General features: G+C 40.5%; 1 pseudogene; it reads left to right on the forward strand.

The window, feature by feature from the left end:
* The first annotated feature begins 9,210 nt into the window (after nucleotides 1-9,210).
* On the forward strand, nucleotides 9,211-11,258 carry LOC120588921 (nibrin-like; annotated as a pseudogene).
* Nucleotides 11,259-13,178: the final 1,920 nt, after the last annotated feature.

Consider the following 13,178-nt stretch of genomic DNA (forward strand, 5'->3'; position numbering starts at 1 on the left):
GCCGCTGGATATGTTTCCTTATACCAATTTTGGCATCTTGGGCAATTGGGTATTGCTTAACCCAGACAGGGGTCGCAGTAGCAGTTAAACTCACTACTACCAGGACTTGGTGCTTAGCCAACCCTGGGGCATTGTTCTTAGCCCATACCCCTGGATATTCTACCAGGAGTCTGCCTGGTAATGTCCCCATGCTTGGGTCTACATTTTCTTCCTTCTCGTAGAGTAAGTACTCTTCGGATAGAGGACAGGTAATTAAGATAGTTGACAGGGCAGACATGGGCATCTGAGGGGTACTATCTCCGAATGTAATAGTAGCCCGTAGATTTTGGAGTAGGTCTCTACCAAGAAGTGGAGCTGGACATTCTGGAATTACAAGGAAAGAATGGGTCACTATTCCTCGCCCTAGATCTACAGTCCTTTCAGTGGTCCATGGGTATTCTCGTATTTTACCTGTGGCCCCTTAGATGGTGGTCTTTTGTTTGGAGATTGGTCCCCCTGGGTCGAGTAACACTGAGTGGGTAGCCCCTATGTCCACCAGGAAGTTAACAGTTTTGCCCTCAATTTTTAAGGCAACTCTGGGCTCCTGGGGGCTTAGTATGTAGGAGCCCTGGCCCCGTCGGTCCTATTCTTCAGTGACGAGGACTTTAGTCTTGCGGTTTTCCTGGTCTTTCACATTTCTCTCAGGACATTCATTCTTCCAATGGCCCTCCCTCTTGCAGTAGGCACACTGATTTTTCCCTAGGGGTGTGTGACCCTTACGTGGGCCTCTTTCTGATCTCCCTTGTCTTGCCCTAGTCTTTCCTGATCTCTCCTCCTGCATGGCTGCTACCATTATTTTAGCCATGCGTTTGAGGTCATCTGGTGCCTCCCTGTTGTTGAACACCTTCTGGGCTATCTCAGCAAGTTGGGAGAGATTCATCCCTGCAAAACCTTCTAATTTCTGCAATTTACGCCGGATGTCAGGGGCTGCCTGAGTAGCAAAGGCTACATTAATTGCCCGCTGGTTTTCAGGGGCCTCGGGATCAATGGGGGTGTATACCCGGTACGCCTCCTGTAGCTCCGGGAGATTCCTGAGGTCCCTGTATAACTTCAGTTACTTTAGAAAGGTTAGTTGGCTGACGAGCAGCCATCCTAATTCCCCCAATTAGAATCTGGTGGTACCGATCTAATGCCATTCTCCCTGCCTGAGAATTGTGTCCCCAGTCTGGGCGGGTGGAGGGAAATTCCTCCTCAATCTGTTCCCGTGCTTCCTCAACCCTCCTCCCTCCCGCAGCTATCTTTTGCGCTTCCACCCGTATGCATCCACGTTCTTCCGCGGTGAAGAGGGTAACTAAAAGCTGTTGCAATCGTCCCAGGTGGGGCGGTGAGTCTGAAAGACACTCTCTAAGAGTCCCGTTAATGCTTGGGGTTTCTCAGAGAAAAGCGGATTCTGTGCCTTCCAGTTGTACAGGTCACTAGTCGAGAAAGGCACGTAAACCATAAAGGGCCTGTCAGCATGATGCTCCTGGGGTGGTGCTTCTCACAAGGGAAGAATGGCCGGGGTAGTGGTATCGGCCAGTGCCTCACCCGGAGCAGGAGCAGGAGGAAGAGGCCCATAAGGGTTACCTGCTCGTGTCCGGGGAGGTGAGGCAGTGCTATTGGGCCTCTGTTGTCCTGGATTATAGGGTGAGGGAAGGTCTTTGTCCTCCGGTGGAGATTGGAGGACTAAGGGTCTGGGCTGTTTTGGAGTTTCAGTTGCTGCATGTTTAGGGGTACCGACAACTAAAACTCGCACCCCTAGAGAGAGGGCACACCGGCGGAGCCAAGGAGGGGGGTTCTGAACAAGATCTAACCATTGATCTGTAAAAGTGTTAATTCTCCAGTTTCAGGGAAGAAGTATCTCCAGGCGCCATCCCCTAGGGAGAGCAGTAACTCAGTGACAGGGAGGTGATATCTCCAGGCGCCAGCCCCAGGGAAAAGCGCAACATTCCAAGGAAAAGATGATAAAACTGTCTATTAGGCCCTGTTTGCTGAGAGTTCCCTTGAATACATTTATCTATGTACAAAGAGTTAACAACTAACTTCTGCTTCTTGTAATCTGTTTATTCAAAGATGTAGTAAAAAAAAACCTTATAAGCAGCCTGTTCGGGAAGCTCAGGGCTGATCTCCTCTAATCCTGCGTGGTAGAGAGTCAGTCGCCGGCCGTTTAATAAAGGCTCATAATTAATCTCAATTGGCTCCGTGGGTCTCAGAATTATTCACGCCGCAACAGATCAATGTAGGGAAACTGATCGGGGTGTCCGGGTCTCCTGTGACAATCTTCCAAACATTCCTCACCAACCCTTTGTCAAAGGAGCCCTCTGGAAGCCAGTTTACACCAAAAGATGGCCACTCGACTTCACACAATGTTCTTAGTCTGCCTGGAGAAAACTTTATGCCATAATGAGCTCCCTCTATAAACCCTTCTCTGAAATGTCGCAGGAGACAACCCAAGGGTGTCTTCTGTGAACTCAGGCTTCCCCCCATCGCTTGCGCAGAAAACACAAAACAGACACTGACAAAAACAAACACTCAAACAAGAACAATTACCGGAGTGTAGGTGGACCCAGAGAAGTCCGCTACCTACAACCTAGACAAGACCAGAGACAATAAACAAAACCTGACAACAGGGCACAGGAGGCAGCATCCCGCGGCCTGGCCACGGTCCGGGAGATATGACTGTGTCCAGTCTCTCTATGGACCCCCACTGACCGGTCAACAGAAACAAGAAGGTACCTTTTATCCAGACACTGAGGCCTCGGAGATTCCAGATTCCCGTCGGGACCAGGAACAAAGAGAATGTCCTAAAAGTTGCGTCCTTGATGATTGTACTGACCCGTCACAGCATTCAAGGGCCCTGGAACGTCTCAGGTTGGCCACTCCTTTGAATCCGTAACAGAGACAGCAACCGCTTTGGAGGCCGCTCCAGTCTTAGATCCCAGGGCCACTCCCTGAGATCTCTCTCGCTGGGGCCTCCAAATGTTGTAGCCGCCAGCCCCCGAAAGACACACGGACCACCAGAAATTAGTGAGTTATAGGAAACACACTCTTTATTCAGCCAGCTGGGTCTGCCAGGGGTACGCAGACCCCAAATTAAGCAGCCCCGAAATGTAGAGGTACAGGGTTTTTAAGCCCAAAATCTCATTCTTTATTCTGTCTGAACACAAAGGTCTATTTTTCTCCTATTCACTACCTGTCAACCTATAAGCCGGGGTGTGCAAGCGGGGCGTACAGAAGCAGAAAGCTTGTTATCAGAATGTTATGTCCTATGATCAAAAGCCTTTTGTTCCCATGGCGATAGTCAAACAGTAATTTTCCTACAAGTAATAAATCTCAAGTAGTCATTCTTCAGCCACCACACAATGCCAGCAGAAATCTTCCTTTGTTCTGCAGGTTTCCTTGTGGTCTGGCCTTAGGGTTGATCAGCATTTTGCAATCTGAATATTGATTTAACTTTTAATTCTCTTGCCTCCTCCTTACATTATTGGTTTCGAGCTCCCTTCCCTTCCCCCCCATTTAGTAGTGTATTTGATTATATAAGACAGGATAAGTAAAGGGGGAGATCAATCTGTGTGTTACTAGAGCAACACACGTGCATTCATCTGCCTGCACGTGTCTAAATCAGTCAGATACATACAGGTTTTACAGCAAAGAGTTGCAAGTCCCAGAGACACAGGTGAGCAATTACTCAAAGGCCTGGCTCCCTGGATGTCTCGAGTGGAATAGATTATATAGGGAAAAATCTTCAGCCATAGAAAGTAAGGGATGCTACTGATTGGACAGGGCTGGAGTAGTTGGTCATTGTTTCCAGTTCTGGAATCAGCCATGGCACCATCCCATCTGGTCCCGTGCTTGGTGTGGCGGTTCTGCCTCAATGGGCCTGGGGATGAAACACACCTAAAGCCAAGATGTTATCCCTAGTTTAACCAAAAGTTATTGTCCTGATCAACAGACCTGAGGCTTCATTCTTAAAATAGTTGATACTGGCCTAAACCTAATGTCCTAAGGCTTAACGATTAAAGGAGTAGGTATATAAAGGTGGAAGGATAAGAGTTGGGGGATGGGAAAGAGGGGATGGGATGGAGGTGGAGCAAGTGAGTCACAGTGCCATTATCCAGGCAAAACCAACTTGAATCAAAGAAAAGGCTATAAGCAAAATCTAGATGCAGTTACATGTGTACAGACTTTTAACCAATCTCCTATTTCCAGGTTCTTAACTTTCCAAGGTCATCATCTTTGGTGTTAAGAGTGTGGTTCTGGGTAAAGATATGCTAACAGCCAACTTCTGCTTCTGTAATCTGCTCGCTTGTTTGATGATTGACTAGGGTGTGGTTAATCTGCTTGCTTGTTTGATGATTAACTAGGGTGTGGTTATTCTGCTTGCTTGTTTGATGTTAACTAGGGTGTGGCTAGGTTTTATAAACTGCCTCTTTTGAGAGCTTGAGGCTGATCTCCTCAAACCCTGCGTTGTAGTGAGTCAGTCGCCGGCCGGCTAATAAAGGCTCATAATTCATCTCAATTGGCTCCGTGGGCCTTAGAATTGATCGCGCCACAACATTTGGTACTTGAGCTTTCAGAGGCTTTATGCAGTGAATTGCCTCACAAATAGATATGTGACTCTGTAGGCTCTTTAATACCAGAGTTCTTTGACAGTTCTCATTTGATAGTTGCCATCTTCCTCCTCATTTTTTTATTTGGGGAGGCGCGGTTCTCACATTAATACGTTTTGTAGTTAACTAAATGTACTCATTTAAATCTTTTTTGTAGAGCAGAAATGGAAAATACATCTGTTCATTCTGCTTATGAAAAAGCCTGTCCTTACTCTTATCCAATAATAAAATTTTGGTTTTACTAGACTTTTTTCTTACATCAATTTTGTTCTTTTAGCTAGTGCTTCTGTTTTCCATTTCATTAATTTCCACTCTTGTCTTTGATTTCTTCTACTTTCTCAGAGTTTATTTTCTAGCTTTTTATTTATAGTTTTCCATTTCTTTAATTCTTTCAGTTGTATTCTGAGAGAATTCCTTGGACTGAACTTCCAGCTTGCTAATATGTTCTCTAGCTAATTCTTTGTTTTAATTCTATTTCTTGTTTAGCCCAGTTATTAATTCTAAAAAGTTCTGAAAAACTACAGAGACAAGTGAGAAAAAATAAATATATGTACAGCTGAATGAGTGAAATGAAAAATCTCCTGTACCAACTAGTTGAAGAAATAGAATATCAGCAGTTCCTTTGAAACCCTCTATATTCTCCTCCCCAATCACATTCTACTTCCTTCACAAAGTTAACCAGCATCCTCATTTGAGTGCTAATCATTCTCCCACTTTTCTTTATAGATGTGCCATATATGTATATATCCTCAAGTAATACATTTAGATTTGCATGATTTTGAGCTGTAGTGGAATGACATTCTACATATCAAGTGATTTGTTTTCACTCAATGTTATGTTTTTTGATTTATTCATCCTTATATTTAAGTCCATTTTTTAATTGCTGATTGGTATTCTATGCTGTGTACATAACAGATTTTATCTATCTATTCTACTGTTGATGGATATTTGGGTTGTTTTCATTTTTTTTTTTCTGATAACAAATAGAGCTGTCGTGAACATTTTAGTGTACATTTAAAGGTATATGTGAATATCTCTAGGTTATATAATAATTAGGAGTGGAACTGCTCTTAGAATATGTACAGCTACTACTTTACTAAATGATACCAAATAGATTCTAAAGTCATCATTACAATTTATACCTTCTCTGGCAGTAACTGTCATTTTTGACACCATTTGAAATTGTAGTCCTTTAAAAATTATTGTTAGATCAACTAGTGAGATAATAGCTCATTATAGTTGTAATTTACATATACCTGATGACCAATAAAGTTGTGCAACTTTTTGTTTATTAGCCATTCGTGTTTCTCTTTTTCTGTTTTAAAAAAATGCCATTCTCTCTTTATTTGCTTTTTTCTTATAGGTTTGTATAAGTTATTTTTATACTTGGGATACTTCTTTTGGGTTCATTGGTTACATGTTATCCTAGTTTATGACTAAACTTTTCCCTTTCTCTAAGTTGTCTTTTGATGAATGAACATGGTTAATTTTAATGTATTGTAATGTATTGGTTATTTTATTGTTATAACTCTTGGGGAGTTGTTTCAGAAATGTATTACTAGTCCAAAGTCATAACAGTCTTCAATATTTTCTTTAAAGAGTCAAAATTATTTATTTTCATGTAAAAGTACTTTGTTCATGTAGAATTATTTTCAAAAAAACAGTATAAGTTAGGGATTTACTTTTTTTTCCCCACATGGATAACTCATCCAAGTACCATTTAATTCTTTGTAAATCTATTCCCTACAATCTGCAATGCCATCGCTATCTATATATCAAGACCCACATATGAATGTCTGTTTATGAGCTCTCTGGATCTATTTTATTGCATTGATCTGTCTTTCTCCGCACAGAAACCAGTCTCGATTACTATAGTTTATCTATATCTAGGGCCAGTCCCTCCACAGTGTTTATCTTTTTTGGGGGAGTGGGGCAGGAATGTCTTGGCTCTACTTAGTCCTTGAGATTTTGAGAATAACTTGTCATATTCTCTGAAAAACTGCTAGAGTTTTCATTACATTGCTTTAAATCTCTAGATTAACTTGGGAAGAATGGACATCATTATGACAGCAAATCTTCCTACTTAGGAACGTGGTATTTTCCTTATTTATTTATTTAGGTCTTTCGATACATAAAAATTTCTATAAATGTCATCTATACTTTTCAATACATGTGCATACTTTGTAGAAAACTCCCAATTAACATTTTTCCCACTGGTATATCTCTTAATTTTTAAAGTCCAAACTTCAAAGAATATGAAGGTATCTCTTAATATGTTTGGGGCTGATATTTATGTAGGAAAAAAAATTTGTATTCCCCAAACTCAGTGCAACATATACATTTCTTTATTTTGAAATAATTTGAAACTTTCGGAAAAGTTGAATACAAATAATTCTATAGACTTGCCAATTGTTTATATTTTTCCACGTTTGCTTTATCATACTCTGTCCATATTTATATATTTTTCATGAGACATATTAGAGTAAATTGCAGATATGCCCCTTACCTGTAATTATTTAGGGGACTATCTCCTAAGATCAAGGACATTTAGTTATTCAACCACAATTGTTACTAATATCACAAAATTTAGCATTATTAAAAATATTATCTAATTAACAGCCTTTATTCATATTTTACCAATGTACTCTTGTCTTTAATAGCACTTTTCCCCCCAAATTGGACCAGAATTAAATCCAAGATCACTTATTGCATTTAGTTTTTAAGTACAATATATTAGTCTTTCATCAGGAACAGTTCCTCAGTCTGTCTTCAATAACACTGACATTTTTGGAAAATACTGGCCATTTATTTTGTAAGATGTCCTTCAATATGTGTTTGTCTAATGTTTTTTAATAGGTTCAGATTATGGGTACTTTAGCAAATATCCTTCTTAGTGCATTGTATCAGGAGTTCAGTAATGTTAACTTTGATCTCTTGATTAAGGTGCTGTTGGCCAGCTTTATCCACTGTAAAATGATCATATTCCTTTGTTTAATTATTGTGTTTTGTGGGAAGATAACTTTGAAGCTATATAAGTATCCTGTTCCTTATCAAACTTTTACCTACTAGTTTTAGTATCAATTAATGATTTTGCCTGGACTGCTTATTACTTTGATGGTTGTAAGTGGTGATTTTCTAATTATTTTTCTTACTAGATTTATTAGTTAGCATTCTACTGCAAGGTAGAGTTTTCCTTTCTCCTCGTTTCTTTATTTAGTCTCTTATTAACAGGATAGGCTCACTGATTCTTATTTTATTCAATGAGTTATAATCCATTTCTTTTATTTTGATGCTTGGATTATCCAAGATTTAGCCTATGGGAGCTCCTTAAAAGTTGGATATTTTGTGTTCTTTTGATAGGTTTCCATACTTTTTTAATATTTCCCTACTTATGCCATAAAAACATTTTTAGGCTCATCTTGTATTTTCTGGTTAAGATAGCAGATGGTAAATGCTGTGCTTGCCTCCTCTCACAACTACATCAAAATGACGACTAAAGTACAAAACAACCATCATTGAGAGTCACCTGAAGTCTAGCTGAACAGAAGTCCTATAACTAAGGACATACAGAAGAATCCACATGGAAACTGGTGGTAAGAGTGGAGATGCAGAATGGGCTGGTCTCATACCCAGACATGGCGGTTAAAAATCAGGAGGGATATCTCAGCTGTGGAGGTTCCCTCTGAGGAGTGACGGGTCCTATCCCCATACCAGGCTCCCCAGCCCAGGGCTCCAGTGCAAGGAAGAGAAATCCCCATAACTTCTGGTTGTAAAAACCAGTGGAGACTGTGGCTGAGCGAGATGGAGGGCAGCTGGAGTCTCAGTTGCTCCTTTTAAAGGGGCCACATACAAACTCACTCTGACAAACTCACTCGCTCTAAGCTCCAGCGCTGGGGCAGCCGCTCAAAAGGTGCCAGGGACATATGGGGAGGAACTGAATTTTCTGGCTTCAGGGTGAGGGCTGGAGGTGCAAATGGCCTCAGCATGCCTCACCATGCCTCACCTCTTGCTAAGCAGCCCCAAGCTCGGCACTAGCGGCAGCCAGCCTTGGTTCGTAGCTTAGCCTCTCCCAGGCATCTCTAAGCCCAGCACGACAGGCAACCATCTATAGGTCACTTTAAAGCTCATATCAAGTGCCTTGGGCAGGCAGAGTACAGGCTCTGGCTGACCTTGGCGTGCACGAGAGCCCTTCCCAAGAGGCCCTAGAACCAACACACTTGCTGGCCAGCTTCAGACCATACCAGAGCACCACCCAACCACCTCCACAAATGACACACCAAATGGGCAGACTGGGCAGGCACCAGAGCCCTGCTAAAGCAAATTCTGCTCCATAGGATCAGCCCCTACGCAATCCCTCCACTATAGTCACAGCCAGTCCTCACAACAAATCAGCCTATGGGTCATTCCCTCCCACTGACATGAAAACAGCAATCAAGGCTCAACTACCACAGGAAGGCATGCAAAATTCACAAAAGGGACACACACCTGGAGTATTGACTTGGGTGACCAGAGAGACTGCACCACTGGGCCCCACAGGACACCTACTACATAAGATCATTCTACCTTTGTTAATGTGAAAAAAATGCAGAATGACCTTTCTTGAATTTTGAAGATAGGGGATAGAATTATTACTTTTGGATTGTTTGAAAGTAAATTTGGAGTAAAGTATGAGCCTTTGGTTGCATGCTCTTCTTGTTTAGATGTCTCTGGAAAAACCTCTTTAAATCAAGCTATATTGCAATTGAAAGACTTACTGTAAACAACTGGACAGAAGAATGCATTCACCTTGTCATGCTATCAGTTAAAGTTATCATTAACGTTTTGCATCTTCATCAGATTTGGTTATATCCAAAGCTAAATTAAGAAAGACACTAGGAGATCTGTCTCCTTTTAAACAATCAATCTGTGCACTAATTTGTGGGTGTCCGATGTAAAGCCAGAATATTTTACTGAATTTCTTAAAGCAGTTTAGTCCAAGAAACAGATTTTTCAAATTGAAAGTTTTTACCCACCTGTTGATGAATCACCTGTTGGAAGTAAAAACATTGATCTGTCAGGATGACAAGAAAGAAAACAGATGTTCAAAGGGGAAATATTTGTATTTCTGAATGCCAAATGAAATAAAAAATTAAGTTCAGCAGTTGTTTTTGGAGGAGATGCTAGGTTGATAACAGAATAAAATGAATAAGAAAATAGTTTCTTTTCAGCTCCTGGAACTTGTGTTGTTGACTCTCAGAAAAAACTGACTCATTCAATCATGAATATGCTCCAAAGGCAGAGTCTTAGACCTATTCTTGGAGAAATTGAACTGATGGTTATTTTCATGACTACAGAGAATTACTGTGGTACTCAAGCCTAGCCCAGTACAGGATTCAAGACAGAAACTCCAGGGCTAAGCCTTTCCCAAGGCTTGTCAAAGAAAAACTAATGCCAACTACCCTAGTGAACACTACAACATATATAGCTGATACAGAGTAAGCAGACACATGAATAGATTTGAGTGAAAAGCCAAAAGAAATCAAAATCTCCAGATTGGAACAAAAATTCAAAATGCCTTATAAGAAATATTCACTATGAAGGACTGCCCCCCTCCCTTCCCCCCGCCCCAATTTTCTAAAAATAATACTGTATCAAATACTCTGGTTAGAATGAAAATCCCAAACTGTCAGTTTTCATCAGCTAAGTTCCCAGGTATAAACTGAAGTAGAGATTGAGTTTCCCAACAGCCACAGACCAACTCTATCAGAAACCACTTTCGGCCATCCACCAGAAAAGAGAAAAAGAATGAAGAAAATCAAGAAATTTCACCTAAATCAGCAAGAATGGAAGTGTCTTGTTCTTTCTTAGAACAAAACACAATTTGCTACACCCTCAATGTGGGAAAATAAGGAACAGCATCTATCTCAGAATGAGCCTGTGGGGGAAAAACTTATTTACAGATATAGATTCAAAATCCACTGTGAAAAATTCTGCCAATAAATCTCTTTCTATAGAAAAACTAAGATCAGGAAAAGGGGAAATTGATGATTTAGCCATAGAAAATGAAGTGTCAAAACACAAAACCAGAGTCAGAGATTGAAGCAAAAGTTCAAAAACAAGAGGAAGATGTCAATAATAATAATAATAATAATAATAAAGCCAAGATCAAATATAGAGACAAACAGCTCTTCTAATGATGAAAGAATATCAGAAAGTAACAAAATATCTCAAGAAAATAAAATTGGGAAGAAATGTTAGGTCAATAAAGAATTACTATGGTCAATTAAAGAAGAACCATCTAACAATGGCACACTTCAGGATGATGGTGAGACACTTCCAAGGAAAGTGTTACTGACTGAATTTAGATCACTAGTGGTTAGTAATTCTGCCTTCAGAAATGCATTCAGTATTAATGATGATTATGGTCAACTCAAGAATTTCAAGAAATTCAGAAAGGTCACGTATCCTAGAATAGGAAAAGTTTCACAGGTCATTGGAAAATCAGATGTAATAGCTCATCATGCTCAAAAGAATACAGAATTAAAAGAGTGGTTAAGGCAGGATATGGAGATGCAAAATCAACATGTAAAAGAAGAGTCTCTTGCTGATAATCTCTTTAGATACAATCCTAATGTAAAAAGAAGAAGATAACAGAATTTTATAAAGAAGCCACAGAAAAACATTTTCTATCAAGCATTTACTTCACATTTCCTCTGGGATATATGCATATTGTATGTAGAACAGATTCAAGTTACAAATGTTCTGTGGCCTGAATTTGTTAAAGTGCACAAAATTCCAAAAAAAATACATGAATAATAAAATGGCAATAACTACACACCTATAAATAATTACTTTAAATGTAAATAGATAAACTGCTCCAATCAAAAGACATAGGGTAGCTGAATGAATAAGAAAACAAGACCCATACGTATGCTTTCTATAAAAGACCCACTTCAGATTGAAAGACACGCCCAGACTGAAAGTAAAGAGATGGAAAAGATATTTCATGTAAGTGGAAATGAAAATAAAGCTGAGGTAGCAATACTTATATCGATAAAGTAGACTTTAAAACAAAGGCTATAACAAGACAAAGGAATTTCATATACAATACAAAGATATGGAAGCAACTTAAATGGATAAAGAAGAGGTGGTACATACAAACAGTGGAATATTACTGTGTCATAAATTAAAATGAAATCTGACAATTTGTGACAACATGGATGGACCTAGAAGGTATTATGCCCAGTGAAATAAGTCAGACAGAGAAAGTACCATATGATTTCACTTATATATGGAATCTAAAAAAACAAAAAAACAAAATAAATGGACAAACAAAACAGATACAAACTGATAGACACAGAGAACAAACTAATGGTTTCTAGATGGGAGGGAGGTTGGGGGCTAAAAGAAAAAGTAAAAAAATTAAGTGCAAATAATATTGTAATAATTACACATGACGTCAGATGGGTACTAGATTTATCGGGGTGATCACTTCATAAGTTATATAAATGTCTAATCGCTATGTTGTACACCTGAAACTAATATAATATTGTATGTGAACTATAATTGAAAATTTAAAAAAAAATTTTAAAACCCCCAGCTTTCAGTATTTGAAGCTAGTACTCCAACTGTGCATGCCTGGGGTAGGAGTGTTGCAGGGAAAGGAAGCTGGCTCCACAGAGAACACTATGGTTGTGAAGCAATGGTGTGTCAACAAACGGGGGAACAGGAGCACTGTCTAGTGGAGAGCAGGTACAAGCCCGGACTGTAGCCAGTGCCCTAGTGGTGGCCCATGGCCTGTGTCTTCCAGAGGGTCCATCCAAAAAATGGATAGAAGGATGGATAGGAGAGAGGAAAGGGAAGAAAGGGAAGGGAAGGAAGAGGGAGGAAGGGCGGTAGGAAGGTTGAGGTACTCAAGAGTGGGGGAAGCTTGGGCTTGGCTAGGCTGACCAAGCAAGCTCAGGAGCCTAGCAATCCTGAGCTTGGCCTTGACAGTGGGCCTGAGACTGTCCCTAAATGGGTCTGCCTGTGATCTTGAGATGGGACTTCTTGTATTCTGGCTTGCTTTGCTCCCTCAAGAACTTCAGTACCTAAAGCAAGAGCCAAAGCCTGAGTTAGAGGAGCTGCTCATGCAGATGGAGAGGCTTGCCTGCTGATCCTGGGCCTACTGCAGTCGACATTCCTTGTGGTTGTGCTGCTGTGTTTGGCAATGTGACAGAACGTGACTTCTTTCTTCTCTCCATCTCTTTGTTCCTGGGTTTTCCTTAAAGTTTGCCTGTCTTGGCCAGGGCTTTTGGACCAGCACTTGTAGGAAGCCCCTCTCTATCCTGAGCGGCACCATCCAAAACACAAGAACACAGGAACGATTTACCAGGAACCCATCTGACTTTGGGGAAAAGTGCCCAAAGAGGTCAAAGAAGATGCTCTTAACTTTAATTTCCACCTCTCACTCCCCAGACACCAACCTTCCTGATTCATTAATGCTAAATGCTCATCTCACCATAGTGCCATGATCAAGAAGAGAAAAACAAATTTGGGACAGTATGACTGACTCCATTGTAGACTTTATGG

Source organism: Pteropus medius, unplaced genomic scaffold (assembly GCF_902729225.1).
Source record: "Pteropus medius unplaced genomic scaffold, Ma_sr-lr_union100, whole genome shotgun sequence".
Classification (NCBI taxonomy): domain Eukaryota; kingdom Metazoa; phylum Chordata; class Mammalia; order Chiroptera; family Pteropodidae; genus Pteropus; species Pteropus medius.